This window comes from Oncorhynchus keta, unplaced genomic scaffold, assembly GCF_023373465.1.
Source record: "Oncorhynchus keta strain PuntledgeMale-10-30-2019 unplaced genomic scaffold, Oket_V2 Un_contig_7953_pilon_pilon, whole genome shotgun sequence".
NCBI lineage: Eukaryota > Metazoa > Chordata > Actinopteri > Salmoniformes > Salmonidae > Oncorhynchus > Oncorhynchus keta.
In genome coordinates, this window is record NW_026289776.1 from 10,776 (window position 1) to 22,889 (window position 12,114).

Genomic DNA, 12,114 nt, shown 5'->3' on the forward strand with positions numbered 1-12,114 from the left:
GTCTGGGTCTGGTGAACACAGAGCAGTGTGAAGGTCTGTGTCTGGTGAACACAGAGCAGTGTGCAGGTCTGTGTCTGGTGAACACAGAGCAGTGTGAAGGTCTGTGTCTGGTGAACACAGAGCAGTGTGAAGGTCTGTGTCTGGTGAACACAGAGCAGTGTGCAGGTCTGTGTCTGGTGAACACAGAGCAGTGTGAAGGTCTGTGTCTGGTGAACACAGAGCAGTGTTCTAGTGTAACGTGGAGCCCCTGGCTCTGCAGACCATCTGGTCCTGTACGGCCACTCTGGAGGTCAGGGAAGGTAAAGAGGAATGTGTGGCTCCACACTGCTGTAGTAGAGGAGCAGATTCTTGTCCCATTCCCTAACACACTTTTGACCAGAGCCCTCTGATACTGTAAGGCTGCTCTGGTCTAAAAAAGTGCACATTAAAGGGAATAAGGTGCTATTTGGGGCAGGGACTGTGAAAACTCTGCCTTTCTGTGGTTCCACTGTGTATATACACTGCACTGGTGAAAGACATAATCAACTCTTTCCACTACAAAGCATTAATATGACTGAACAAAACATACATTATCTACTGTCCTTATCATTATGACCTAACACAACATTCATTATCTACTGTCCTTATCATTATGACCTAACAAAACATACATTATCTACTGTCCTCATCATTATGACCTAACAAAACATACATTAGTCTACAGTCCTCATCATTATGACCTAACAAAACATACATTAGTCTACTGTCCTCATCATTATGAACTAACAAAACATACATTAGTCTACAGTCCTCATCATTATGACCTAACAAAACATACATTATCTACTGTCCTCATCTGACCTAACAAAACATACATTATCTACTGTCCTCATCATTATGACCTAACAAAACATACATTAGTCTACTGTCCTCATCATTATGACCTAACAAAACATACATTAGTCTACAGTCCTCATCATTATGACCTAACAAAACATACATTATCTACTGTCCTCATCATTATGACCTAACAAAACATACATTAGTCTACTGTCCTCATCATTATGACCTAACAAAACATACATTATCTACTGTCCTCATCATTATGACCTAACAAAACATACATTAGTCTACTGTCCTCATCATTATGACCTAACAAAACATACATTATCTACTGTCCTTATCATTATGACCTAACAAAACATACATTATCTACTGTCCTTATCATTATGACCTAACAAAACATACATTATCTACTGTCCTCATCATTATGACCTAACAAAACATACATTAGTCTACTGTCCTCATCATTATGACCTAACAAAACATACATTAGTCTACTGTCCTCATCATTATGACCTAACAAAACATACATTAGTCTACTGTCCTCATCATTATGACCTAACAAAACATACATTATCTACTGTCCTCATCATCATGACCTAACAAAACATACATTAGTCTACTGTCCTCATCATTATGACCTAACAAAACATACATAATCTACTGTCCTCATCATTTAACAAAACATACATTAGTCTACTGTCCTCATCATTATGACCTAACAAAACATACATAATCTACTGTCCTCATCATTATGACCTAACAAAACATACATTAGTCTACTGTCCTCATCATTATGACCTAACAAAACATACATTAGTCTACAGCTCTCATCATTATGACTAACAAAACATACATTAGTCTACAGTCCTCATCATTATGACCTAACAAAACATACATAATCTACTGTCCTCATCATTATGACCTAACAAAACATACATTAGTCTACAGCTCTCATCATTATGACTAACAAAACATACATTAGTCTACAGTCCTCATCATTATGACCTAACAAAACATACATAGTCTACTGTCCTCATCATTATGACCTAACAAAACATACATTAGTCTACTGTCCTCATCATTATGACCTAACAAAACATACATAATCTACTGTCCTCATCATTATGACCTAACAAAACATACATAATCTACTGTCCTCATCATTATGACCTAACAAAACATACATTAGTCTACTGTCCTCATCATTATGACCTAACAAAACATACATTAATCTACTGTCCTCATCATTATGACCTAACAAAACATACATAATTACTGTCCTATCATTATGACCTAACAAAACATACATTAGTCTACTGTCCTCATCATTATGACCTAACAAAACATACATTAGTCTACAGTCCTCATCACTATGACCTAACAAAACATACATAATCTACTGTCCTCATCATTATGACCTAACAAAACATACATTAGTCTACTGTCCTCATCATTATGACCTAACAAAACATACATTAGTCTACAGTCCTCATCATTATGACCTAACAAAACGTACATTAGTCTACTGTCCTTATCATTATGACCTAACAAAACATACATTAGTCTACTGTCCTCATTATTATGACCTAACAAAACATACATAATCTACAGTCCTCATCATTATGACCTAACAAAACATACATTATCTACTGTCCTCATCATTATGACCTAACAAAACATACATTAGTCTACTGTCCTTATCATTATGACCTAACAAAACATACATTAGTCTACTGTCCTCATCATTATGACCTAACAAAACATACATTAGTCTACAGTCCTCATCACTATGACCTAACAAAACATACATAATCTACTGTCCTCATCATTATGCCATAACAAAACATACATTAGTCTACAGTCCTCATCATTATGACTAACAAAACAGACATTAGTCTACTGTTCTCATCATTATGACCTAAATCATCAGTGTCCATATATCCATGCTGTGTCAGTAGTATTGAACCGCTGCCCTCCTCCTCCTCCTCCTCCTCCTCCTCCTCCTCCTCCTCCTCCTCCTCCTCCTCCTCCGCCTCCTCCTCTCCTCCTCCTACTCCTTCTCCTCTCCTCCTCCTCCTCCTCCTCCTCCTCCTCCTCCTCCTCCTCCTCCTCCTCCTCCTCCTCCTCCTCCTCCTCCTCCTCCTCCTCCTCTCCTCCTCTCCTCCTCCTCCTTCTCCTTCTCCTCCTCCTCCTCCTTCTCCTCTCCTCCTCCTCCTCCTCCTCCTCCTCCTACTCCTTCTCCTCCCTCCTCCCTCCTCCTCCTCCTCCAGCTAACGATCCCTCTGGTTCTAACGTTAACAGGGAACTGAGAGAGTCGATGTTGATACCTCAGCAAAACCTGTCTGGCCCATGAGCCCATTTTTTCATTCAGTTGAGTTTGTTTGTCTGAAAATTCCTATTTTGGACTTATACATTATCACATAACTGCCTTTTTTTCTGGCCCACAAGTTTTTGACAAACAAACGATTTTGACAAACAAATCCGTGAAGGAAAACATTTGTGCGGCCTTCCACTAAATTTCAAAATCCAGAGGCTGCTGTTAGACTCTCCTCCAACTTATCAAAGGGCTATGCTGTGAGGATATCTCTTTAAGTGGTGTGTAGGTGGCTGGCTGGTGGAAAAAGTGAGAGTGAGAGAAGCACAGTGAAGTGTCCAAGGATGTGGATATGACCCAGCAAACCACAACGATTACTCACAAACAGACTTCCAAACACTTCACATTTCCTCTCCCTGTAGTGAGTCACAGGGCTGGAGCGGCAGATTTTCACCATTCCCAGCGGTGGTCCCGGGGACACTGCTCCCTTCCCAATATTGTTTAGTCAGATCAGGGGAGAATCTTCAGTACCTCTAGTCAGATCAGGGGAGGATCTACAGTACCCCTAACTTGTCAAAAGTACGACCACCTCTTATACTACTGTATGTTCTATCTCTTGTACACAGTTATGTAGTAATAATCATTATAATGACTACTCATTATTAGAAATACTCAATATTAGAAATACTCATTATTAGAAAAACTCATATGTATTAATAGTCATTATTAGAAAAACACATTTTTGAAATACTCATTCTTAGAAATACACATTATTAGTAATATTCATTATTAGTAATACTCATTGTTATACATACTCATAATGAGTAATACTCATTATTTGAAATACTCATTATTATTAAAACACATAATTAATATTTATTATTAGTAATGCTCATTGTTAGTAATACCCGTTATTAGAAATACTAATTATTATTAATACTCGTCATTAGTAATACTTATTCTTATTAACACACATAATTCATACTCATTATTAGTAATACTCATTATTAGAAATACTAATTATTAGTAATACTGATATACAGAATAAGTAATAGTAATATTATAAGTGGTAAATCTTTTTTATAATTTTATGGCACTGTAGGAATGGTCATTTATTTACGTGTAACACAAAGGGAATGAAATGTTCTCTTAATTGTTCCTGGTCTGTCTTTGGTGTATAACAGCTGACTGATTAATGAGGAGTTGATGAGAGGCTGGTTTCAGGACAGATCAACAAGGCACTCAACACCATCTACAGGCTGCATTCCAAATGGCTCTCTATCCTCTATAAAGTGCACTTCAGATCCCTATAGGCTCTGGTCAAAAGTAGTGCCCTAAATAAGGAATAGGGTGCCATTTCAGAGACACATAATGCACAGTACATGTGTTATACTCTGCTCTGTCAGAGGTCTGCTTCCATGCACTGGTCTCAACATTCATCCATTACCTTCCACAATACTCAACTACCAGAGTGATACATTAACTGTTTTCATTTGGTCTAATTGTTGAACTTTCTCTACCTTCACATCATCTGTCACAAAATGATTAGAGTACTCCGAGGAGGAGTAATAGAGAGATTGAGGGATGGAGGGATAGAGGGATGGCGGGATGGGGTAGACACTACTGGTGCTTTTATAATGTACACAGAGGAGGAGTGGGGAGAGATGGAGGGATGGGGGTGGAGGGATGGAGGGATGGAGGAATAGAGGGATGGAGGGATGGGGCAGACACTACCAGTGTTTTTATAGTGTACATAAATCAAGGGACTAATAAATTAATAGCTACATGACTTCTTGGCCTCAGCATATATCACAGAGGGGAACCAGACGAAGCCCCGTATACCCCAGAGGACAGAAGAATGCTTCTGTTCAGAACTGTGATTTGTGGATGTCTCTTAGACACGTCAGCCTCTGAAACTCAAGCTCAAAGACGGTAATCAGGCTTCGAGAGGCCAAGGACTCTGGTTACACATACTAACAAGCAGAACCCCTCTGTATACAACAGGTCTGTGTCCCAAATGGCACCCTATTCCCTATATATAATGCACTACTTTTGTCCGGGGCCCATAGAACCCTATTCCCTATATAGTGCACTACTTTTGACTAGGGCCCATAAGTCTCTTGTCAAAAGTAGTACACTATATTGGCAATAGGGTGCCCTATATTGGGAATCGGGTGCCACACCTCAGAATCCTGTCTTCCTGCAATGTTATGGGTGTGTTATTGGACAGATAGCGGTTTTGGAGGTACATTTTTTTGTTAGTTAATAAATAAAATCAAAGACTATACATCATTAATGTAAGAGTTAAAATACGGATGTACCAATCCCAGATTGCCCCTTTAAACCAGAACTACACCCTCTGGCAACGTTCTTCTTCCCAGGTTGGCTGAAATGAACTGTAGTGAAAATGTAGTTTTGTCTAGACTCTAGTAAACCCACAAATTCCAAAAGATTATGAAGAACCATTAATCTCTATGAGTTTGCAGATTAAAACTTCTTACAGCGAGCAAATGGAGAGGCAGTGGATTACTAGGAGAGAAAGGAAAACAGAGGAAATAATAGCAAAGGACAATCCAAAATAACATGGTATTAGACTCGGGATACTGTTCTCATGCCTTTGACCTCTTTTTATCAACACAGACATAAAGAGCTCATTCAGACTGACTAGACAGGAACACAAAGTGCATGTTCCAATCAGTTCCTCGTCTTTAAATACCACAACATACAGCACCAGTCACCTAGTCATTCAAGGCTTTTTCTTTATTTGGACTATTTTCTACATTGTATAATAATAGTGAACACATCAAAATGATGAAATAACAAATATGGAATCATGTAGTAAACAAAAAAGTGTTAAACAAATCAAAACATATTTTGCATTTTAGATTCTTCAAAGTAGCCACCCTTTGCCTTGAAGACAGCTTTACACAGTCTTGGCATTCTCTCAACCAGCTTCACCTAGAATCCTTTTCCAACGGTCTTGAAGGAATTCCCACATATGCTGAGCACTTATTGGCTGCTTTTCCTTCACTCTGCGGTCCAACTCATCCCAAACCATGTCAAATGGGTTGAGGTCGTGTGATTGTGGAGGCCAGGTCATCTGATGCAGCACTCCATCACTCTCCTTCTTGGTCAAATAGCCCTTACACAGCCTGGAGGTGTGTTGGGTCATTGGCCTGTTGAAAAACAAATGATAGTCGCACCAAGCGCAAACCAGATGGGATGGAGTATCACTGCATAATTATGGGGTAGCCATGCTGTTTAATTGTGCCATTAAAAGCACCCCCACACCATCACACCTCCTTCTCCATGCTTGACGTGGGAACCACATACAGTGCCTTGTGAAAGTATTCGGCCCCCTTGAACTTTGCGACCTTTTGCCACATTTCAGGCTTCAAACATAAAGATATAAAACTGTATTTTTTTGTGAAGAATCAACAACAAGTGGGACACAATCATGAAGTGGAACGACATTTATTGGATATTTCAAACTTTAACAAATCAAAAACTGAAAAATTGGGCGTGCAAAATTATTCAGCCCCCTTAAGTTAATACTTTGTAGCGCCACCTTTTGCTGCGATTACAGCTGTAAGTCGCTTGGGGTATGTCTCTATCAGTTTTGCACATCGAGAGACTGACATTTTTCCCATTCCTCCTTGCAAAACAGCTCGAGCTCAGTGAGGTTGGATGGAGAGCATTTGAAATGTGGCAAAAGGTCGCAAAGTTCAAGGGGGCCGAATACTTTCGCAAGGCACTGTATGCAGAGATAATCCGTTCACCTACTCTCGTCTCACAAAGAAATGGAGATTGGAACAGACCAAAATCGAAAATGTGGATTTATCAGACCAAAGGACAGATTTCCACCGGTCTAATGTCCATTGCAGTTGTGTGTTCTTGGCCCAACCAAGTATGTTCTTCTTATTGGTGTCCTTTAGTAGTGGTTTCTTTGCAGCAATTTGACCATGAAGGCCTCATCATCATTGTGCTTGATGGTTTTTGTGACTACACTTGAGGAAACTTTCAAAGTTCTTTACACTTTCCTGATTGACTGACCTAATTAATTTGTAACTTATTTTGTACATAATGTTTCTGCAACCGTATCTTATGGCAAAAAAGAGCCTCTGGATATCAGGACAGCGATCACTCACCTCGGATTAGACAAAGATTTTTCTTCAACAAGCAAGATGCACAGGACATTCTTCAAACACCCGACAGGGCCAACATCCCCGTTATTTGCAAGAGGGAGCGACAAAGGTACAGAGGACAAAGATCCGGATGCCTGGTCAGGACCTGGAGAAGGCGACTGGGAAAGCTGCTGTTACCGTCAATACGACTCGCCAATGTGCAATCATTGGACAATAAACTAGACGAGGTATGGTCACGAATACCCTACCAACGTGACATCAAAAACTGTAATATCCAATGTTTCATGGAATCGTGGCTGAATGACGAGCTGTGCATATTTGTAAACAACAGCTGGTGCACGAAATCTAAGGAAGTCTCTAGATTTTGCTCGCCTGAAGTAGAGCATATTGTGATAAATTGCAGGCCACACTACTTGCCTAGAGAGTTTTCAGCTATACTTTTTGTGACTGTTTATTTACCACCATAGACAGATGCTGGCACTAAGACAGCAGTCAGTCAGCTTATAAGGAAATAATCTAACAGAAAACCACTCACTCAGCCTATTGGCTGGAGACTTTAATGTAGGGAAACATATCAGTTCTACCAAATTTCCATCAACATGTTAAATGTGCAACCAGAGGGGAAAACAATTCTAGATCACCTGTACTCCACACACAGAGACGTGTACAAAGCTCTCCTTCGCCCTCCATTTGGTAAATCCGACCATAACTCTATGATTCCTGCTTACAAGCTAAAATTAAAGCAGGAAGCATCAGTGACTCGGTCTATAAAAAAGTGGTGACATGAAGCAGGTGCTAAACTACAGGACTGTTTTGCTAGCACAGACTGGAACATGTTCCGGGATTCTTCCAATGGCATTGAGGAATACACCACATCAGTCACTGGCTTTATCAATAAGTGCATTGAGGACGTCGTCCCCACAGTCACTGTACGTACATACCCCAACCAGAAGCCATGGATTACAGGCAACATTCTCACTGATCTAAAGGGTAAAGCTGCCACTTTCAAGGTGCGGACTCTAACCCGGAAGCTTACAAGAAGTCCTGCTATGCCGTCAACCATCAAACAGGCAAAGCGTCAATACAGGGCTAAGATTGAATCATACTACACTGGCTCATCTCGTCGGATGTGGCAGGGCTTGCAAACTATTACAAACTACAAAGGGAAGCACAGCCACGAGCCGCCCAGTGACACGAGCCTACCAGACGAGCTAAATCACTTATATGCTTGCTTCGAGGCAAGCAACACTGAGGCATGCATGAGAGCATCAGCTGTTCCGGACGACTGTGTGATCACACTCTCCATAGCCGACGTGAGTAAGACTTTTAAACAGGTCAACATACACAAGGCTGCGGGGCCAGACAGATTACCAGGACGTGTGCTCCAGGCATGTGCTGACCAACTGGCAGGTGTCTTCACTGACATTTTCAACATGTCCCTGATTGAGTCTGTAACACCAACATGTTTCAAGCAGACCAACATAGTCCCTGTGCCCAAGTACACAAAGGCAACCTGCCCAAATGACTACAGACCCGTAGCACTCACGTCCGTAGCCATGAAGTGCTTTGAAAGGTTGGTAATGGCTCACATCAACACCATTATCCCAGAAACCCTAGACCTACTCCAATTTGCATACCGCCCAAACAGATTCATAGATGATGCAATCTCCACACTGCCATTTCCCACCTGGACAAAAGGAACACTTATGTGAGAATTCTATTCATTGACTACAGTTCAACACCATAGTATCCTCAAAGCGCATCACTAAGCTAAGGATCCTGAGACTAAACACCTACGTCTGCAACTGGATCCTGGACTTCCTGACGGGCCGCCCCCAGGTGGTGAGGGTAGGTAGCAACACATCTTCCACGCTGATCCTCAACACTGGAGCTCCCCAGGGGTGCGTGCTCAATCCCCTCCTGTACTCCCTGTTCACCCATGACTGCATGGCCAGGCACGGCTCCAACACCATCATTAAGTTTGCAAACGACACAACAGTGGTAGGCCTGATCACCGACAACTATGAAACAGCCTATAGGGAGGAGGTCAGAGACCTGGCCGGGTGGTGCCAGAATAACAACCTATCCCTCAACGTAACCAAGACTAAGGAGATGATTGTGGACTACAGGAAAAGGAGGACCGAGCATGCCCCCATTCTCATTGACGGGGCTGTAGTGGAGCAGGTTGAGAGCTTCAAGTTCCTTGGCGTCCACATCAACAACAAACTAGAATGGTCCAAACACACCAAGACAGTTGTGAAAAGGGCACGACAAAGCCTATTCCCCCTCAGGAAACTAAAAAGATTTGGCATGGGTCCTGAGATCCTCAAAAGGTTCTTCAGCTGCAATATTGAGAGCATGGTCGCATCACTGCCTGGTACGGCAATTGCTCGGTCTCTGATCGCAAGGCACTACAGAGGGTAGTGCGTACGGCCCAGTACATCACTGGGGCTGAGCTGCTTGACATCCAGGACCTCTACACCAGGCGATGTCAGAGGAAGTCCCTAAAAATGTTCAAAGACCCCAGCCACCCCAGTCATAGAATGTTCTCTCTACTATCACATGGCAAGCGGTACCGGAGTGCTAAGTTTAGGACAAAATAGCTTCTCAACAGTTTTTACCCCCAAGCCATAAGACTCCTGAACAGGGAATCACATGGCTACCTGGACTATTTGTATTGTGTGCCCCCCCCCAACCCCTCTTTTTATGCTGCTGCTACTCTCTGTTTATCATATATGCATAGTCACTTTAACTATACATTCATGTACATACTACCTCAATCAGCCTCACTAACCGGTGTCTGTATGTAGCCTCGCTACTTTTATAGCCTCACTTGTACTGCCATATATCCTGTCTGTTTACTGTTGTTTTATTTCTTTACCTACCTATTGTTCACCTAATACATTTTTTGCACTATTGGTTAGAGCCTTTAAGTAAGCATTTCACTGTAAGGTTGTATTCGGGACATGTGACAAATAACCTTTGATTTGATTTAATCATGGACTTCACCCTTTGTCTTAATGAGAGCTTTGCACACACTCTTGGCATTCTCTCAACCAGCTTCATGGAATTCATTTCATATAACAGGTGTGCCTTGTTAAAAGTCCATTTGTGGAATTTCTTTCCTTCTTAATGTGTTTGAGCCAATCCGTTTTGTTGTGACAAGGTACGGGTGTTATACAGAAGATAGTCCTATTTGGTAAAATACCAAGTCCATATTATGGCAAGAACAGCTCAAATTAGCAAAGAGAAATGACTCAAATCTAAAATATATTTTGATTTGTTTAACACTTTTTGGTTAATACACGATTCCGTAAAAATAAATAAAAGACAGTGGAATGAGTAGGTGTGTCCAAACGTTTTACTGGTTCTGGTCATGCCCTCTACTTTATGAATAAACCCTGCCCTTTTCTTGGACTACAAGTCATGATGGGATAGACTCTTTCTCAATCAAACCCCATCAATCCCTGTGGTATACAATGGAAACAGCACATGTCAGCTGTGTATATTAAGGGCAGCTTGTGATGTATGGGGATGTTGTATGGAAATATTTTGACTCACAATAGGATAGTGCCACCCCTTGGATTGACAGTGTACTGCAGTTTAATTCCCAGTCCAAAATCTTCTGTTCGCTCTCACACAACTGAAAGAATACTATAGTCGATAGTACAATATTAACCAAAGGACAAAAAAACATGAGTTATGTAATCAACATGATACCACATATATGTCCAGTACAGTATATAAGTGATGATAGAAGTAAATATCAGGTGTAAACAGTACTTGATAATGGCAGGAACTCACTGGAACTAAGTACAGGCACCTCTAATGTTATTCTGCTTGTGTTCCTCTTCCTCCTGTTGAATATAACCTCAGAAGTATTGCACCTACATATAAACACTACCAGCACCCAAAATGAATAGTGGCCCGTATTTCAGTCCAAGTCAAGCACAGAGTGTAAAATGAGACCTGTATGGTCACAGAACACTTGTGGCTGAACCTGTGGGATGTCTGTTGTTCACCTAAAAAAAATCTACATTGACATTCAGTGCAGAAATAACAACACTCACACAAACACACTCAGGATGCATCCCAAATGACACCCTATTCCCTTTTTAGTGCACTACTTTTGACCAGGGCCCATTGGGCACCATGCACTATGTAGGGAATAGGGTGCCATTTGGGACTCTTACTTAGTCTGCTCAGTGTACAAATCACCTCCCAAATATTGTGGGGGCTGGCTCTTTCTGTGGCTCCAGGATTAATCTTCAGTCATATATCATCAGACACTCCCTTCTGAGACAGGCAGGCAGGCAGACAGGCAGGCGGGCAGCCAGACAGACAGAAACATAGTCAGACAGACAGATAGACAGAGTCAGACAGACACAGGCAGACAAACAGAAACAGGCAGACAGACACACAGGCAGAAAGACAGATAGACAGAGTCAGACAGACACAGGCAGACAGCCAGACACAGAGGCAGACAAACAGAAACAGGCAGACAGACAGACACATAGGCAGAAAGACAGATATACACATAGGCAGACAGACTTATAGACAGTCAGACAGACAGACACACACAGACAGATACAGTGGCAGACAGACAGATAAACACATAGGCAGACAGACAGTCATACAGTACAGTATGGACCTCACCACCGGGGCAACATCGTGTAGCTCTCAAATGGCTCCCTACATATGCCCTATGGGTCCTGTGAGCCCTATGGGTCCTGGTCAAAAGTAGAGCACTACAAAGGGAATAGGGTGTCATTTGAACACATCCACTGATCCATCACTGTACTTCTCACTCAACATTCCCTGAAAACATCA